Below are 19,603 nucleotides of genomic sequence, written 5' to 3' on the forward strand. Positions count from 1 at the left end.
CTTCTCCCTAGCCACTCTCAGGATAGTTTTTTTGGCTGTAAGATTTGGAAGTTTCACTATTATATGCTGGGGTACTTATCTATTTTTATTGATTTTGGGAGGGGTCCTCTCTCACTCTTGGACAGGAATGCTTGTTTCCTTTCCCAGATTAAGGAAGTTCTCAGCCATGATTTACTCAAATATACCTTCTAGCCCTCTCTCTCACTCCACCCCAACGGGTATCTCAATAATTCTTACATTAGAACATTTCATGGCATCATTAAACTCTCCAAGCCTTTTTTCATGGGTTACTAGCTGCCTTTCTCTTTTTTTTTTTTCAACTTCCTTCCTTTCCATCAGCTTAACTTCTAGATCAGTGATTTTCTCTTCTGCCTCATTTACCCTGACTGTTAGAGTATCCAGTTTAAACTGCATCTCATTCATAGCATTTTTAAATACATCCTGATTAGATCTCATTTCTTTTCTTAGAGATTCTATATTGTCACTAATGCTTTTTTTCAAGTGTAGCTATTGACTAAAGATTGCTATCCAGAATTCTATCTCTGACATCTTGCTTATACCCATATCGATTAGTTCTGTGGCAGAGGTCATTGTCTTAGGTTCTTTTCTTTCTGGAGAGTTCCTCCTCCTAGTCATTCAGTCGAGGGATGGTTGAGCGAATGGACAGAGTTCAAAATATCTACCATGACCCAATCAAAATGCACCCTAGAAAAAAATCCGAAGTGGTAGGAAGCTATCACAGTTGTGCAAACAAAGTCAAGATGATCCAAAACAATTTAAAAAAGGGGGTGGGAATAGAGACTATAATTTCTCAGGGTGGACAAAGTAGGGTGATCTGTCTGTTCCTGCTTGATTTTTGGTCTGTGTGTTAGAAGACACTATATCCCAAAATTGCAAAGATATTAGAACTTACATATATATCAAGATAAAATTGAATAGAGTAAAAATGGACTAGTATGGGACATAGATCTATAAAATGTAGATGTAAAAAAATAAAAGTTAAAAAAATACTTAAAAACATAAGTAGGGAAATAATAAATGCAAACAGGGTAAAAAAAAAAGAAAAAGAAAAAGAAAAAAGAAAAGAAACAACAAAGAAATGTAAAATTTTAGCCTGAAGTATAAGTGAGTCCTGATGAAAAACCTGGAGCTCCATATATTATTTTCCCCTGGCACTAGAGTTTTACAGTCCTTTGGGAAATAAATTTATTTCCCTATTATTCACTTGTTCTTCCAGTCTGTCTTCTCAGGGAGGGGCCTGCTGCTCTGCTTCTTAGGTGTCTTTGCGTGGGTGGAGTTGCCCCACCCCTTGTCAAGGGAATGGGCTTAATGTGAGTTAGTAGGCTGTGTGGCTTTTTTTCCTTGGTGGATTTCAGCTTCTCTTTAGAGGGTCAGAGCAAATATGGCCATACTGGAATCTCTGGCCCAGATCTGCAAGTTCGTGGTCCCCTTTCTTCAATAAACCCTCCAGGTCAAACCGTCTCCATTTCTGTGTATGCCAAACTCCACATTCTTGTGCTATTTGCACCTGCTACAACTCTCCCATGGGGGAGTTCTGGAGGACCACAAGCGTCTTTGTGCATTGTGCATTTACAGTTGTGAGCAGCCATGGCCTCATACATATGCCCTCTTCCACAGCTCCCAGGTTATGGCTGAGTGCTGCCCCAGTAACCTTTCGGTGGCTATACAGCCCTGAGAGCTGTTGCTCAGTGGTAGGTGCAGGCTATGTGTGTGCCAAAACACTGAATCCCGAGGTTCTCACCCACTGCCACTCTCCCAGGGGAGTTCTGGGGATCTGAGAGAGTCTCTGTGCTTTGTGCCTTTGCAGTTGCTAGCAGCCGTGGGCTTGGAGTGCACCCTCTTCCTCGGCTCCTGGGTCATGGCTGGGTACCACCCTAGTGTTCTTTTGGGGGCTACACCACTCTCAGAGCTGTTGCTCTGTCATAATTGCAAGCTGTTTTGTATTTCCCCTGGGATGTTAAACAGCTTGCACCTTCTAGTCCTTTCTAGGGTGGTCAAGCAGAGAGTGGTCTCCCTATGGGCTGGACTCCTGTTTCACAGTGACTGGAGCTGAGAGTTCCTGGGCTGGCTGACCATAACCAGTCTCCCTACTCCACTACTTGGGCACTCTATCGATTCAGGCTCCCCCATTTATTCTGAGTCTCCTGGGATACAGGGACAACAATGATCCATCTAGAATTCTGCTCTATTCATCTTCTGTGCCCTTTTCAGAAAGGATGTATCTCACTGGAGCAGATTTCTAAGGGTAAAGGTCCTGATTTTCTGCTCTGGTGTTATATCACTTTCTGGTAGCCAGCTTATGGAGGCTCCCTACCCCCTCTGTTTATCTTCCAATATTTCCCTGAAGATTCAATGTTCTGTACCTTTCACCTTGCAAGAAGTAGTCATTTTTCTGCTTGTTAGTAATCCAGATAAATGTTCTTACATCTCAGGTTGAATTCATGTGTGTTCAGAATGGTTTCATAGATATCCAGCAAAATTCAAGGGACCAGATGAAACAAGCCTGCCTGATTCGATTTTAATTCTTTTATTTCTACAATGATATTTTTTCTAGTGTCTTCTATGCTTTCTTCAAGCCTGGGTAGTATCATTATAATTATTGCTTTAGATTTTAGTTCATACATCTTTTTTTTTTATTTTTTTTTATTAAAGTTTATTTATTTATTTATTTATTTATTTGAGAGAGAGAGAATGAGAGACAGAGAGCATGAGAGGGAGGAGGGTCAGAGGGAGAAGCAGACTCCCTACCGAGCAGGGAGCCCGATGCGGGACTTGATCCCGGGACTCCAGGATCATGACCTGAGCAGAAGGCAGTCACTTAACCAACTGAGCCACCCAGGCTCCCCTAGTTCATACATCTTACATCCATTTTGGTTAAATCCCTGGCAGTGAGTACTACCTCCTGTACTTTTTTGTTGTTGTTGTTGTTGTTAATTTTTCCATCTCATCAATATATCTAGAAAAAGGGGGTGCTTGGATTACTCAGTTGGTTAAACGTCTGCCTTCAGCTCAGGTCATTATCCCAGGGTCCTGGGATCAAGCCACACGTCAGGCTCTCTTCTTAGTGGGGAGTCTGCTTCTCCCTTTCCCTCTGCCTGCCACTCCCCCTGCTTGTGTGTGCACTCTCTCTCTGTCAAATAAATAAAACATTTAAAAATATTTGTCCAGAAAAGAAGAAAAGAGAGAAAAGAGAATAATACCAACAACAATGGAAAAAATAACAAGCAAAGCAAAAGAAAACAAAAACAAAACAAAATAAGAAAAAAATCAAACCAGAAACAAAACAGAACAAAACAAAATACTAGATCCCAAGTGTATTTTGGTCTGCTTCTTAAAAGAAATTAGATCCCAAAATAGGAAAGAAAAAAATATATATATACAAAAATAAAATAAAATAAATACAATGAATGGAAAGCAAAAAATATCTAACATAATATATCTAAGATATATATAACAATAAAAGTTTAAAAAGTAGAAAAAATAATAGTTAAAAAAATAAAACAAAAGAATTAAAAAGCCCCACAAATGCTATATATTGTTTTCCCCAAGAGCTGAAGCTTTGCAGCCCTCTATGATCAGTAAACTTGTGTGAGCAATCTGCTTTTGTTGGTATCCTGGTGGTAGAGTCCATTTTGCAGATTCTCAGGTGTCTTTGTATTTGTGGAAATGTCTTTCCCTTGCCAGGGGGCCAGGCTTAGTGTAAGCAGCTCCAGATTCCACTATGTGACACTGTTCTGCTCCCTGAAGACTTTCAGCACTGATGGACAGGATGAGAATGGTGTCACCCAGATCTCTAACCTTGGAGCTAAGAGTTCCTACCCTCCACTCTTCAGTGAGCCCTCACAGAACAGCAGTCAATTACTTTTGCCTCCCTGGTTTTTATTCAAATTCTGTGTTCACCCAGCCTCTGAACAAACATTTCTATCACAGGCATGTGACTGAGTTTCAAGTCTCTAAATTTTACATTCTTCTATAGTGCAGACCTGTACTCTACCTCCTGGGGGAAGGTGGTGGGGTCTCACCACACTCCTGCCTATTGCTGGGCCCCTGCCAGGAGAGCGGTTGCATGACCAAGCAGTGGGTTTGACATTAATGGAACACCGAGGAGAAATCTGGCACCTATACTCACTGTTTTCAGCCAACATCCCCACTCTGATACCTGGGAACTCTGCTGCACTCGGGCACCCCCATTCTTCTTGTGACCCCAGTGATCCTGAGAGCACACTGTCCCAGCTGGGATTCTGCCCCACTTTATCACCTGACCACCTTTAAGCCAGGGATGTATCCCACTGTAGCAGACTTCTAAAAGTTCTGATTTTGCTCTCTGCTGCTTGCAATACTTTGCAGCAACCTCCTTAAACAAGCTCCTTCCACTCTGCAGTATCCTCCAATATATCGCTCCAGATTCAGGTCTCCACATGTCCTACCTTCCAAAAGGTGGTTGCTTTCCTATTTGCAGAATTGCATCATTTCTTTTCTCTGATACTCGTTTGATTTTGCAGATGTTCAGAATGATTTGATAACTATTTAGCTGAATTCCAGGGACCAGATGAACTTAGGGTCCTGTACTCCTCCAGCATCTTAACTCCTCTCCTTTTCCAAGCTTATTTTAACAAACAAATTAAAGCAAACCTAGCTAAAGGTCCAAACAGTCCCCACTGCAAGCAGAGAGGAACTCTGCAGAGGACTGAGCTGTGTAAAAGAGCAGCCAAATTGAACAGCACAGTGCACACAGCATACACCAGAAACACTACCTGAAGTTCCAGGCCCTGGACAGTTTATGCCCCTTCTTAATATACCATTACACTCAAGAACAGGAAACATACAAAATTACAAGACAAAGTAATTTTCCCAAAAAGAAGTATCAAGAAGAAATCACAAAAAAAAAAAAAAAGAGAGAGAAAAGAAAAGAAATCACAGCCAGGGATTGTTTCAAAACAGATATAAACAACATATCTGGAAAAAAAAAAAAAAAAAACCTCTTTGAACCATGGTCATAACAATACTAGCTGGCTTGAAAGAAGCATAGAAAATGTCAAAGAATCCTCTGCTGTAGAGATAAAAGACCTAAAACCTAGTCAGGCTGAAATAAAACATGGCATCACTGAGATGGAAAACTGACTGGATGTAATTACAAGAATGGCAGAAGCAGATGAATGAATAGGTTATATAGAAGATAAAATTATGGAAAATAAACTTAAAACAGGAGGAAAAGAAAACTATTAGTTCACAAATATAGATGTAGGGAAATCAGCCATTCCATAAAGTGAAATAATATCTGTCTCATAGGAATCCCAGAAGAAGAAAGGAGCAGAAAGTTTATTTGAACAAATTATAGCTGAGAACTTCCATAATATGGGGAGGGAAACAGGCATTAAGTCCAAGAGGCACAGAGAACTCCCCTCAAAATCCACAGAAACAGGTAAACACGAGATATCATAGGAGACCTTGAAAAATACAAAGATAAATAGAAAATTCTGAAAGCAGCTAGGGACAAAACATCCTTAACCTACAAGTGTAGACACATGAGGTTAGCAGCAGACCTGTCCACTGAAATTTGCAGGCCAGAAAGGAGTGCCATGATACATTCAACATGCTAAATAGGAAACATATGCAACCAATAATACTTTATGTAGAAAGACTTTCATTCAGAAAAGAAGAATTAAGTGTTTCCAAGACAAGCAAAAATGAAAGGAGTTCATGAACACTAAACCAGTTCTGCAAGACATGTTAAAGGGGACCATTTGAGTGGGAAAGATAGACCAAATAACAAAGACTAGAAAGGAACAGAGACAATCTACAGGAACAGCATCTTTACAGCTAATATAGTGACACTAAATCCATATCTTTCAATAATTATTCTGAAGGTAAATGAGCTAAATCCTCCAATAAAAAGACACAGAGTATCAGAGTGGTTAAAAAAAAAAAAAAGCTGTCAATATGCTGCTTAAAAGCAACTCATTTTAGACTAAAGATACTATCAGTTTGAAATTGAGGGGATAGAGAAGCATTTTTCATACTAATGGGCATTAAAAAAAGTGGAATAATCATACTTATCAGACAAACTAGATTTTAAACCAAACACTGTAATAAGAGATGAAGAAAGGCCATATGTCATAATAAAACAGTCTATTCAGCATGAAGATTTAGGAATTGTAAATATTTATGCCTGCAAATTGGGAGCAGCAAAATATATACATCAATTAATAAGAAATATAAAGAAACTCATTGATAATAATACAATAATAGGGGACTTTAACACCTCACTCACAACAATGGACAAATCATTTTAAGCAGAATATCAACAAGAATACTTTGAATAACACACTGGGCCAGGTGGACTTTACAGATATATTCAAAACATTTCATCCTAATACTGCAGAAGACACATTCTTTTGAGTACACATGGAACATTCTCCACAATAGATCACATATTGGATCACAAAGTCCCCAACCAGTATAAAAAGATTGAGATTATGCCATGCATATTTTCAGACCATGACACTATGAAACTTGAAGACAACAGGAAAAAATTTGGAAAGATCACAAATTCATGAAGGTTCATGAAGATCGTACTTAAAAATGAATGCGTTTCTTAGAGTCCATAGTCTCTCATGGTTCGTCAAACTGAGGGTTCTAGAGGGGAGGGGGATGGGTTAGCTTGGTGATGGATATTAAAGATGGCACGTACTGCATGGAGCACTGGGTGTTATACAAACAATAAATCATGGAACTCTACATCAAAAACTAATGTTGTAATGTATGGTGATTAACATAACATAATTAAAAAAAAGTTATGTTTACACTAGAAAAAAAAATGAATGGGTTAACCAGGAAAATAATAAAGAAGAAAAAATACATGGAAGCAAATTAAAATGAATACACGATAATCCAAAACTTTTGGAATGCAACCAACGTGGTCCTAGGAGGGAATTATATAACAATACATGCCTCCATCAAGAAGCAGGAAAAGTCTCAAATGCACATTGTAACCTTACACTTAAAGGAGCTGGGAAAAAACCTCAAATAAAGTGTAAAGCCTGCAGAAGAAGGAAAATAGTAGAGGTTAGAGCACAAATAAATGACACAGAAAATTAAAAAACAAAACAAAACAGTAGAACAGATGAACAAAACAAGCAGCTGGTTCTTTGAAAGAATTAACAAAATTGATAAGACCCTAGCCAGACTTACAAAAAAGAAAAAAAGACCCAAAAAATAAAATCATGAATGAAAGAGGAGAGATCACAACCAGCAGTGCAGAAATAGAATTATAAGAGAATATTGTGAGCAACTATATGCCAACAAGTTGGAAAATCTGGAAGAAATAGATAAATTCTAAGGAACATATAAACTACCAAAACTGAAACAGGAAGAAAGAGAAAAATTTGAATAGATCCATAACCAGCAAAGAAATTGAATCAGTAATCAAAAATTTCCAACAAGCAAGAGTCCAGGGCCATATGGCTTTCCAGTGGATTTCTACCAAACATTTAATGAAAAGTTAATATCTATCCTTCTGAAACTGTTAAAAAATCATCATAATAAAAAAATTTAAAAAGAATAAAAAAGAATCAGAAGGAAAGCTTCCAAACTCATTCTATGAGGCCAGCATTACCTTGATTCTGAAACAAGACAAAGACTCCACTAAAAATAATTATAGGCCAATTTCCCTGATGAACATGGATGCAAAAATTCTTAATAAAATATCAATATATTGAGTCCAACAGTACATTAAAATATTCACCATGATCAAGTGGCATTTATTCCATGGCTACAGGGGTGGTTCAGTATCTGCAAATCAATGAAAATGATGCACCACATTAATAAAAGAAAGGACTAGAACCATATTATCCTCTGAATAGATGCAGAAAATCCATTTGACAAAATATAGCATCCTTTCCTGATAAAAACCCTCAAGGAAGTAGGGATAGAAGAAACATACCATCATAAAGACCATATACAGAAAACTCACAGCTAATATCATCCACTGTGGAAAAACTGAGAGGTTTTCCTCAATGGTCAGGAAGATGACAGAGATGTCCACTCTTACAACTGTTGTTCATCATAACACTGGAAGACCTAGCCACAGCAATCAGACAACAAAAAGAAATAAAAGGCCTCAAATCAGCAAGGAAGAAGTCAAACTTTAACTATTTGCAGATGACATGATATACTATGTAAAAAACCCAAAACATTCCACCAAAAATTGCTAGAACTGATAAATGAATTCAGCAATTGCAGGATATAAAATTAATGTACAGAAATATGTTGCATTTCTATACACCAATCATGAAGCAGTAGAAAGAGAAATCAAGGAATCAATAGCATTTACAATTGCACCAAAAACAATAAGATACCTAGGAATAAACCTAACCAAAGAGGTAAAATATCTATACAATGAAAACAATAGAATACTTTTGAAAGAAATTGAAGAAGACTGGAGGAAATGGAAAAGCATTTTGGACATATGGATTGGAAGAACAAATATCATTAAATTGTCTATACTACCCAAAGCAATGTATACATTCAATGCAATCCTGATCAAAATAACAGCAGCATTTTTCACTAAACTAGAACAAGCAATCAATATTTTTATGAAACCAGAAAAGACCCTGAACACCCAAAGGGATGTTGAAAAAGAAAAGCAAAGTGGGAGGCATCACAATTCCAGACTTTCAAGTTGTATTACAAAGCTGTAATTATTAAGACAGTTTGGTACTTTCACAAAAACAGAGTCATAGATGTATGGAACAGAAGAAAGAACCCAGAAATGGACCCACAACTATATGGTCAACTAATCTTGATAAAGCAAGAAAGAATATCCAATGGAAGAAAGACAGTCTCTCCAACAAAGGGTGTTGGGAAAACAGGACAGAGACATGGAGAAAATGAAACTGGACCACTTTCTTACACCACACACAAAAATAAATTGAAAATGGATGAGAGACCTAAGTGTAATTCATGAAACCATCAAAATTTTAGAGGAGAACACAGGTAGCAACAACTTTGACCTTGGCAGCAGCAATTTCTTACTAGGCATGTCTCCAGAGGCAACACAAGTGAAAGCAGAAATGAACTATTGGGACCTCATCAAGATAAAAGACTTCTATACAGCAAAGGAAACAAAGGAAACAATGAGCAAAACTAAAAGGGAACTGATGGAATGGGAGAACATATTTACAAATGACCTATCAGTATCTATAAGGAACTCATCAAAATCAACACCCAAAACATAAATAATCCAATTAAGAAACTGGCAGAAGACATGAGCAGATATTTCTCCAAGGAAGACATGCAGGTGGCCAACAGACACATAAAAAGGATGCTCATCACTTATCATCAGGGAAATGCAAATCAGAACTCAATGAGATATCACCTTATACCTGTCAGAATGCCTCAAATCAACAACACAAGAAACCACCGGTGTTGATGAGGATATGGAGATAAAGGAACCCTCTTGCACTGTTGTTGGGAAGGCAGAGTGGTGCAGCTCATGTGGAAAACAGTATGGAGGTTCCTCAAAAAGTTAAAAATAGAACTACTCTATGATCCAGCAATCACACTACTAGGCATTTATCTGTAGAATACAAGAACACTAATTCAAAGGATATATGCACCCCTGTGTTTATAGCATCATTATTTACAATAGCAAAGTGATGGAAGCTGCTCCAGTGTCCATCAATTGATGAATGGATAAACAATATATGGTATGTATATATGTATACATACATACCATGGAATATTATTCAGCCATAAATAATGAAATCTTGCCATTTGCAATGTCGTGGATGGAGCTAAAGAGTATAATGCTAAGTGAAATAAGTCACAGAAAGATAAATACCATATGATTTCACGCATATGTGGAATTTACAAAAAAAAAAAAAGAAATGAGTATAGTTAAAAGAGAGAGAAAGAGTAAAAACAAGAAGCAGACTCAACTACACAGAAAAAACTGATGGTTACCAGAGGGTGGAGGTCGGGGTGGATGGGTGAAATAGGTGATGGGGATTAAGAAATTCACTTGTGATGATCACTGGGTAATGAGTGGATTCTTGAAACAGTGTCTTATATACCTGAAACTAATATCACACTGTATATTAAGTATACTGGAATTAAAATAAAAACAATTAAAATGTTAATTTGGAATATGGATATAAATTAGTAACATATGGTAAAGCTTTAAAATCAAGGGTACATTTTTGTTTTCTTTAAACCCTGGCCTTGATTTACTTATTACTTCATATAACAGGAAATACTAGTTAAAACAGAGATTCAACCATATGGAATGAAATTTTGTCTCAACTATAGTCTGCACCTTCAAATGGACAGAGTATAATAGCATAAAATACATAAAATGGTCTATGTGAGGAGATGTCACTTTGTCTGGTTAGTTTGACATCTTTATTTTAGAAGTAGTAATTTTGATCTATCCCTGGTAGACTAAGCAGAATGAATTAAGGTAAGTGAAAACGGATAGTACTTTAGATGGGTTTAAAAATGCAAATATGGAGTTAACCTTTTAAAAGAATAGGTCTTTAGGCAAACCTGCTAACACTGGGAAGCTTTCTGCCTGTGATAAGCACTGTTAAAAAGATGTAGTTCTATCCCACAAAAGCCATGTATAATAATTTTTCAAGTGTCAGAATAAATTTAGTGGAATGTCAAAACTCAAATGTTACCTAAAAAGTGAGAATTACATAAAATTGCTTCTGAAAACTGTGTGAATAAGTTGCTCCCCTGACATTGGGCAATTCAAATGCATTTATAAAAAATTGCATAGCTCCAAATTGGAAAGGAAACTCTTGGAGTGACATGCTTTTTTGGTGTGTTAAAGAAACCAGTGTCACAGAAAGGCATTTCTGTCATTTAAAAGCATCAAAGAGCTAATGAACAGTTAGGATACCCCTGACTTTCTTTGAAGTTTCAACATTAACATTAATGGAATTTATTACCTGTTTCTTTCCACATTTCTGAGATAATGTGAAAATACTAACTTTATGGGGATATATTTTCAAAGTGGTTTGAAAATGACCAAGTAGTGTGCAAGCTCATTTGAAAGCAGTAGATTTTGTTATTTATTTAAAGCCATTTTTTCCATATTCCATCTTGTTTTTGATTTGGCTCAATAGCTTTCTTTCTTAAAGCCCTTGTTCCAACATGTAAAATTTAGGGCAAATCTCACCTCTTCCTCCTACTTTTTGTTCAACCATACTTTTGTTTAAAAAACCAAAACTTAATATTGTGGACAACTTCTGACTCTTCATTTTCTCTCCTCACTGACATTTATTATTTTAGCCTCACTTTTGCTCTCTCTTCTCTCTGTTTATAGAAGGTGAACAGACATCACTCACCCTTGCTGTTAAGTCACATAATGGAATTGTTAGGTATGCATGCATTCAAAGTCTATAAAACTGTTATTCCACTGGCTATCTTCCCATGTTAGGGCACTGATATGTTAAGTCCAGTCAGGTAAAATCAAGTGTTAAGTGAATTTAGACTGTGTAGTCAGTTACTCTGTTTAGTTAAGGGTTTAAGAATAAATAGGGGGTTGCCTGGGTGGCTCAGTTGGTTAAGTGTCCAACTCTTGATTTTGGCTCAGGTCATGATCTCAGGGTTGTGAAATCAAACCCCATGTGGGGCTCTATGCTCAGCATGGAGTCTACTTGAGATTCTCTCTCTCCCTCTCCCTCTGCCCCTCCCCCTGCTCATGCTCTCTCTCTAAAAAGAAATAAATAAAAATCTTTAAAAGAATAAATAGGAATTGGGACTTTCAAAATGGCATACAAAGGCAATTTTTTTTCTAATAACAAATTATGTGATATGTAGAATCCATTACCCTCATTCTTCCCTTTGCTTTGAATTCAGAGTCTCTGCCCAAGGGAAAAGTCAGAGCCTGTGGGCCAGATCTGGTGGAAATAGGAATCATTTGGTAGGTAAGAACTATTGATGCAAATTTTTCTCTCCTCTGCTTTTATAATTTTAAGTGTAATTCAAATAATTCTTTGAAAGTGTGATCTAAAAACCAGGCTGGAAAATTAGTACTCAGTCCTTATCAGAAGTCATGACCAATCAATGATCTCCATAGTCTAATTTTCAGTTTTAACTAGGCCAACATGACATTGGGCAAAGTGCTTTCATATCTATTATTTCACTTTCACATTTATATTACTTACATTAATGTTGTTGATGTGGTCAACAAATATTTATTGAGCCACTACTACATGCCAGGTAGCATTCAGGGTGCTTGAAATATAGCATTAAAAAGAGTAAACACTAATTTTTGGCTTCTCTAAGCTTATTACCTAATCAGCATAATTATTATTTTTTTTTAAGTATGCTCCATGCCTATCATGGAGCCCAACATGAGGCTTGAACTCACAACCCCAAGTACAAGACCTGAGCTGAGATCAAGAGTCAGACACTTAACTGACTGAACTACCCAGATGCTCCAGGATAATTAATTTTTAAGTTTAAATACAAGACTTCGGACACATTTGACTTTATCTCATATGATTATTAGTAGCAGTATTGGCAATATGTTCATTTTTATAGAAAAACTAAGCAATGAGATAATCACATTTATTTTTTTAATTTAATTTAATTTTATTATGTTAGTTACCATACAATACATCAGTAGTTTTTGATGTAGTGATCCACGATTCATTGTTTTCGTATAACACCAAGTGCTCCATGCAGTATGTGCCCTCCTTAATACCCATCACCAGGCTAACCCATCCCCCACCCCCCTCCCCTCTAAAACCCTCAGTTTGTTTCTTGGAGTCCATAGTCTCCCATGGTTCATCTCCCCCTCTGATTTCCCCCCCTTCCTTTTTCCCTTTCTTCTCCTAATGTCCTCTATGCTATTCCTTATGTTCCACAATTAAGTGAAACCATATGATAATTGACTTTCTCTGCTTGACTTATTTCACTTAACATAATCTCCTCCAGTCCCATCCATGCTGATGTATTCATGTTGAGTATTCATCCTTTCTGATGGCTGAGTAATATTCCATTGTATATATGGACTAATCACACTTAAAAACATAGTAGAGGTGCCTCTTAGCAGAAAAATCTGAGAAGATAATTTAATGTGCTAACCTCTCCTACCTGACAGAACACTTGAAAATTTACATCCTGTGTATATATTAATATATTTTATTTCAATCATTTTGACCTCTTAACCACTTCAGGAACATTTTTGGAACTTTAAGTGTGATCTCTCATTCTTAAATTGATATTATGATACAATACAAGAACATGGATTTATTTTTTTAAGTTTTTATTTAAATTCTAGTTAGTTGAGGCACCTGGGTGGCTCAGTCTGTTAAGCATCTGCCTTTGGCTTGGGTCATGATCCCACGGTACTGGGTCAAACCCGACATCAGGCTCCCTGCTCAGTGGGGAGTCTACTTCTCCCTCTACCCACTCTTTGTGCTCTCTCTTGCTATCTCTCTCTCTCAAATAAATAAATGAAATCTTAAAAAATAAATTCCATTTAGTTAACATACAAAGCAATATTTTCAGGCATACAGTATAGTGATTCAACACTTCTGTACAACACCCAGTGCTGATCACAACAAGAGCATTCCTTAGTCCCCATCATCTATTTAACCCATCCCCCCATCCACCTCTCCTCTGGTAACCACCAGTTTATTCTCTATAGTTAAGGATCTGTTTCTTGGTTTGCCTCTCTATCTCTTTTCCCCATATGCTCATTTGTTTTGTTTCTTAGATTCCACATGTGAGTGAAATCATATCACATTTCTCTTCCTCTGACTGACTTATTTCACTTAGCATAATATTCTCTACCTCTATCCATGTTGTTGCAAACGGCAAGATTTCATTCCTTTTTTGGCTGAGGAATATTCCAGTGTGTGTGTGTGTGTGTGTACCACATCTTTGTCAATTAGAATAACATGGATTTAGAATTATGCAATTTGAGCCTGAGTTATTGTTCTTTAAAACTTACTGTATTGACATCAGCAAATCTCTTGTTTTCAGTTTTCATATTTTCAAAACAGGGGTTTCTTAATGGAGTCACTATTGATAGGCTTTTGGGGGCAGAATAATTCTTTATTATTTGACATCCCTGATCCCTACCCACTAAATACCAGTAGTTAAGTGCCAGTTATTGTGACAACCAAAAATTGCCCCCTCCCCATAGTTTCAAAACAGTTGAAAACTACCTTATCATCTCAGATTCCATTCAGTCCTAAAATTTCTATAATTTCATAAAAGGGACCAAAGAGCAACTTGGCTTATAGTAGCCATCCATTGGAGCTCCTTCAACTTCCCAACATAACTCTATCTGCTCCCATCCTTTCTTGTTCTTACAACAGAACTAGGATCTCCTATCTCAAGCTATGCTCTGTAATTTATTCCTTTCTTGTTTGGCATTATCAAACATTGATTTTTTCTTTCATGTATATTCACACTCTTCTTTTCAACTAGATCCTTCCCATCAGCTATAAACATGCTCAAGTTACTCCTATTTAAAACACAACTAAACTAAACTGAAGTATACTCTCTCATGACTTGATAGCCTTTGCTTCTCCCACCTATTTTTATTAAAGTTACAAATTGATATTTTCCATCTTCATTTTTTTCAAGTTTTTATTTAAATTCCAATTAGTTAACATAAAGTGTAATATTAGTTCCAGGTGTAGAATTTAGTGATTCAACACTTCCATACAACACTTGGTGATCATCACAACAAATGTCCTCCTACTTCATTTTCCTTGATTTGTCAGCACAATTCCACATAGGTCAAATTCCCACCTTTTTGAAATATTTCTTTTGTGTTTTATGACAACTCACTTTCTGATTTTTTTCTTCTTTCTCTGGTTCCTCTTTATCTCTTTTGCAGGTTTATTCCCATTGTTACATCACTAAATGTCAGAGTTCTTCAAGGATTCCTCTAGACCCTTTTCTCTTTTCACTCTTTACTCTGTCCTTGATGATCTCATCCATACCCATATATGGCTTTATTTGCTAATCATATGCATATGAATTACAAATTAATATCTCCAACCAAAATGGTCTCCTAAACATTTTCATTCCATAATGGCTCATTTTCAACACTTATTTTCACACTGCAGCTGAAGTGATATTTTTCAAGTATAAATCTGGTCTTTTTTTTTTTTTTTTTGTCAATTCATCCAGGCTGAGAAACTTTGCATTGTCTAACCCCAGCCTATCTCTCCAGTCTCAACAATAATATGATTTTCATTGCACTCTACAACACAGCCCCACAGGGTTTTCAGTTTCTCTAATATACCATGCCTTCTCCTTACTAATGCTACTATTTTCTCTTCATGTAGTTAATGTATTTTCACCCTTCAGGTCTTAGCTTAGGTGTCACTTCCTTAGAAAACAATTCCCTTACCTCTCAATTTAAAATGTGTCTTTTTATCATAAAGCCAGCTTCATTTCCTTCAGAACATTTATCTCAAGTTGTAATTTTTCATTCATTCATTAATGCAATCATTTGATTAATGACTCTCTTCCTGAGATATTACACTACAGTGTGAGCTCCATAAGGATATGTGCCCTTTCAACTTTGTCTTCTCATTGTAACTCCAAAGCCTAATACAGATTCTGGCACATAATATGTGCACAAAAGATATTGGGACACAACTCAATGAAAGGTTGTTATATAGAATTTTGCTTCTTTTAGTATACCCCTTAAGAAAAATTTAAAATAACATGCCAAGAGGACTGTAATTTAATTTCTAGTGGATGATGAATAAAAAGGACAAAATGATGTGTCTGAGGTAATTGGAAGATACTGAAATGAAAATCTCTTGTAACACCTTGGCTCTGTGATTTGACTACTTCCATTTTTGAAATATACTAGATTTTTTTAGGTTTTATTAGATGGCCCAGATTTTTGTATAAAATATATATTTCCCTTTGATCTTTGTGAGAGAAAATCACAGCTCTTCTCTCTGGTGTTATCTCATGATCCCTCTGAATTTTCTGAACATGGCCAAATGAAGACACACATGTGTGTATATGCACACACAGACATACACACACATAAACGCCAGGGACATATAAAAACAATAATTACCTATGAAAGAAATTTGGCTTTTCATTCTTCATCTTGTAGGGGATGACCATCCGTCCTCTTGTTGACTTATTAAATATGACAAGAAGAGAGACCTCTCCAACTGTGAGTGAACAAATTCTCATTTGGGTAAGATATTTAGCTATTATCTAGATGATCTTGTTGACTGGAACTAATCTTCATGAATTGGTCCCTACCTGTTAGGTCTTTTTATAATTGGATTTTTCTCCTAATAAAGGAGACATGATTTTCTAACTTTTAAAAGGGTATTTATTATTTTGCACTGATCTGTAATTTGAAAAGAAAAAAAATCAGTTCTAATGGTAAGGAATAAGAAAAATGAAAATCTGGATTCTAGCTTTTGCTCTGTTATTTCCCAGAATCCCACATTATCTTAAAAAAATCTTTTAACCTCTTTATGGTCTTGGTATATTAATCAGTAAATAAAAATGGCTGTTTATGTGATCTCTGAGGACATATCCAGGTTGATTAATGTACAATTATGAATGCTTTTATTTCAAATTATGATTTTAGTGTTTTTACTTACTTTGTCCTACTGATTCTTTTTTTAAATTTTATTTAAATTCAATTAGCCAACATATAGTACATCATTAGTTTCAGATGCAGGGTTCAATAATTCATCAGTTGTATATAACACACAGTGCTCATCACATCACATGCCCTCCTTAATGCCCATCACCCAATTACCCCATCTTCCCACACACCTCCCCTCCAGCAACCCTCAGTTTGTTTCCTATGGTTAACAGTCTGTCATGGTTTTCCTCCTTCCCTGATAACTTTCCATTCTGTTTTCCCTCTCTTCCCTTTTGATCCCCTGCACTATTTCTTATATTCCACATTTGAGTGAAACCATATGATGATTGTCTTTCTCTGCTTGCCTTGTTTCACTTAGCATAATACCCTTCAGTTCCATCCATGTTGATGTAAATGGTAGATATTCATCCTTTCTGATGGCTGAGTAATATTCCATTGTATATATGAACCACATCTTCTTTATCCATTCATCCATTGAAGGACATCTTGGCTCCTTCCACAGTTTGGCTATTGTGGACATAGCTGCTATGAATATTGTGGTGCATGTGCCCCTTTCAAACACTGCATTTGTACCTTTGGGGTAAATACCTAGTAGTGCAATTGCTGGGTATAAGGGTAGATCTATTTTTAACATCTTGAGGAACCTCCATACAGTTTTCCAGAGTTTCTGTACCACCTTGCATTCCCTCCAACAGTGTAAGAGGGTTACTCTTTCTCCACATCCTCGCCAACATTTGTTGTTTCCTGTCTTGTTAATTTTACCCATTCTGACTGGTGTCAGGTGGTATCTCAGTGTGGTTTTATATTTCCCTGATGCCAAGTGATGTGGAGCATTTTCCATGTGTCTGTTGTCCATTGGTATGTCTTCTTTGGAGAAATCCCTATTCATGTCTTCTGCTCATTTCATTTTTTTCTTTCAGATTTTATTTATTTATTTGACAAAGAAAGAGAGAGCACAAGCAGAGGGAGAAACAGGCAGAGGGAGAAAGAGAAGCAGGGTCCCCGTGGAGCAGCGAGCGTGATGTGGGGCTTGATTCCAGGACCCTGGGATCACGACCTGAGCCAAAGGCAGATGCTTAAATGACTGAGCCACCCAGGTGCCCCTTCTGCCCATTTCTTGACTGGATTATTTGTTTTATGGGTGTTGAGTTTGATACGTTTTTTTTTAATCTTTTTTTTTTTAAGATTTTATTTATTTATATGACAGAGAGAGACAGTGAGAACAGGAACACAAGCAGGGGGAGTGGGAGAGGGAGAAGCAGGCTTCCCGCTGAGCAGGGAGCCCGATGCGGGACTCGATCCCAGGACCCTGGGATCATGACCTGAGCCGAAGGCAGATGCCCAACGACTGAGCCACCCAGGCGCCCAAGTTTGATAAGTTTTTATAGATCATGGAAACTAGCTTATTATCTGATATGTCATTTGCAAATATCTTCTGCCATTCCATGGGTTGTCTTTTCATTTTGTTGACTGTTTCCTTTCTCTGTGCAAAAGCTTTTTATCTTGATGAAGTCTCAATTGTTCATTTTTGCTTTTGTTTCCCTTGACTTTGGAGACGTGTCTAGGAAGAAGTTGCTGCAGCTGAGGTTGAAGGGGCTATTGCCTGTATTCTCCTCTCAGATTTTGATGCATTCCTTTTACACATTTAGGTCTTTCATCCATTTTGAGTTTATTTTTGTGTATGGTGTAAGAAAATGGTCCAGGTTCATTCTTCTGCATGTGGCTGTCCAATTTTACCAGCACCATTTTTTGAAGAGATTATCTTTTTCCATTGGATATTCTTTCCTGCTTTGTCGAAAATTAGTTGACCATAGAGTTCAGGGTCAATTTCATAGTTCGTTATTCTGTTCCATTGATCTATGTGTCTGTTTTTATGCCAGTACCATACTTTCTTGATGATTATAGCATTGTAATAGAGCTTGAAGTCTGGCAATGTAATGTCACCAGCTTTCATTTTCTTTTTCAACGTTCTCCTGGCATTTCGGGATCTTTTCTGGTTCCATACCAATTTTAGGATTGTTTGTTCCAGTTCTGTGAAAAATATCAATGTTATTTTGATAGGGGTTGCACTGAATGTGTAAATTACTCTGGGCAGCATAGACATTTTCACAATATTTATTCTTTTAATTCATGAGCATGGAACTTGTGTGTGTGTGTGTGTGTGTGTGTGTGTGTGTGTGTGTGTGTGTCTTCCTCAATTTCTTTCTTCAGTGTTCTGTAGGTTTTAGAGTACAGATCCTTTACCTCTTTGGTTAGGTTTATTCCTAGGTATCTTATGGCTCTTGGTGCAATTGTAAATGGGATCAATTCCTTAATTTCTCTTTTTCTGTCTCATTGTTAGTGTTTAGAAATGCAACTGATTTTTGTGCATTGATTTTACATCCTGCCTGTTTCTGAATTCCTTCATGAGTTCTAGCAATTTGGGGGTAGTGTCTTTTGCATTATCCCCATGGAGTATCATGTCATCTGTGAAGAGTGAGAGTTTGTCTTCTTCTTTGCCAATTTGAATGCCTTTTATTTCTTTTTGTTGTCTGATTGCTGAAGTTAGGACTTCTAATACTATGTTGAACAACAGTGGTAAAAGTGGGCATCCGTGTCATACACCTGACTGTAGTGGAAAAGCCCTCAGCTTTTCCCCATTGAGAAAGATATTTGCTGTGGGCTTTTCATAGATAGCTTTTATGATATTGAGGTATGTTCCCTTTATCCCTACACCATGGAGAGTTTCAATCGAGAAAGGATGCTGTATTTTTTCAAGTGCTTTTTTTTTTCTGCATCAATTGAGAGCATCATATTGTTCTTGTCCTTTCTTTTATGAATGTGATGTATCACATTGATTGATTTGTGGCTATTGATCCACCTTGCAGCCCAGGAATAAATCTCACTTGGTTGTGGTGAATAATCCTTTTAATGTAATGTTGGATCCTATTGGCTAGGATCTTGGTGAGAATTTTGGCA

The 19,603-nt window shown here is 36.9% G+C and overlaps 1 long non-coding RNA gene across 2 annotated transcripts in view; it reads left to right on the top strand.

Annotated features, from left to right (window-relative positions):
* Positions 1–19,603, top strand: part of LOC135361943 (uncharacterized) — a 333,098-nt gene that overhangs the window by 106,860 nt on the left and 206,635 nt on the right. The window contains exon 3 of one of the 2 annotated variants that reach the window (XR_010406204.1): positions 16,133–16,219. The exons of the other annotated variant lie outside the window; for it this stretch is intronic. This is a non-coding gene — a long non-coding RNA (uncharacterized LOC135361943). The remainder of the gene's footprint in view (positions 1–16,132; positions 16,220–19,603) is intronic. 2 annotated transcript variants of the gene reach the window in all.

The sequence above is a fragment of the Mirounga angustirostris genome, unplaced genomic scaffold (assembly GCF_029215605.1).
Source record: "Mirounga angustirostris isolate CCGP_5_RB_7025 unplaced genomic scaffold, mMirAng1.0.hap1 SCAF_11, whole genome shotgun sequence".
Lineage (NCBI taxonomy): Eukaryota > Metazoa > Chordata > Mammalia > Carnivora > Phocidae > Mirounga > Mirounga angustirostris.